Source organism: Vombatus ursinus, unplaced genomic scaffold (genome assembly GCF_900497805.2).
Source record: "Vombatus ursinus unplaced genomic scaffold, bare-nosed wombat genome assembly UNPS02014942.1, whole genome shotgun sequence".
Lineage (NCBI taxonomy): Eukaryota > Metazoa > Chordata > Mammalia > Diprotodontia > Vombatidae > Vombatus > Vombatus ursinus.
The window spans coordinates 15,125,658-15,126,850 of NW_020954720.1; the positions used below are offsets into that span (position 1 = coordinate 15,125,658).

At 34.9% G+C, this 1,193-nt stretch overlaps 1 pseudogene; it reads left to right on the forward strand.

The window, feature by feature from the left end:
- The first annotated feature begins 223 nt into the window (after positions 1-223).
- Positions 224-697, forward strand: LOC114029900 (annotated as a pseudogene).
- Positions 698-1,193: the final 496 nt, after the last annotated feature.

The window sequence follows — 1,193 nt, forward strand, 5'->3', positions numbered from 1 at the left end:
AGTCAAGATTCAAAAGATTTTGACAAACCAGAACAATGGATGGAACAAAATATGGTGAATTTTAATAATAGCCAATCAACAAGCATTTTATTAAGTCACTATTACATACCAGGCATTACGCTAGGCATTTGAGATAAAAACAAAAGTAATGGGGGACCACTGGAAGTAAGGGGAAGTTGCTGTGTAATTGCTCCTAGGAACAGAGATAGCTATGAGTCCCAAAATGCCAGATTACCTAGGCACTGATCTGTGGAAAAACAAAGAGGAAGAGAATGATGATAAGCACATTTGCACACTGGATAAGGGTGATATTGCCTTGTTGAAAACTTACGACCAGAGCACTTATTATAGATGGATCAAACAGGTAGAAGATGACATCCAGCAACTTCTTAAGAAAATCAATGAACTGACTGGCTTTAAAAAGTCAAACACTGGCCTGTCACCCAGCTCTTTGGGATTTGGCTGCAGATGAACAGACCCTTAAGAGTGAACAGCAACTACAGGTTGCAGGGTGTACAAAGACAATTAATGTTAATTCAGAGAACCCAAAATACATTATCAATATGAAGCAATATGCTAAGTTCGTGGGGGATCCAGTGATCAGGTTGCACCTACTGACATTGAAGAAGGAATGAGAGTTGATGCAGACAAAAATAAGTATCAACCTATCTCAGTGCATGGCTCAGATGTTTTATAATACTTGTTGATTGATTGACTGACTGACATGATTTGAAAATGAAATCATTTCTTTGAACATCTTCCCATTTGCTTCATCATTTGTGGCTAAATTGCTAAACTTTCATATTTTAAAAGCTCCCATTCCTGAGAAATCATATTGCTGAACATTAGATCATGTGTTTTGAATCTGTTTACTCAATTTTCAGGTTTATTTTTCCATTATGAGGCCCAAAATTACCTTTTACTTATCTCAAGGTTCTCTTCACATCCATACCTCTACTCAATTTTACTCCATCAGTCAAAATTAAGTTTACAGTAGAGATTCTCCAATGCTATTTCCTATTTATTATGAAAGATGGAAATGTCATTGAGAAAAATCAATAATTTATTAAATTCCAGACCTTCATCCTTTGGATGGAGAAAAAATACCTCGCAAATGTCTTTCAATAATAATTAGATCCACCAAAATTTCTATTAGACTTATACCTTTTAATATTCCTATATTTTTCAATTAT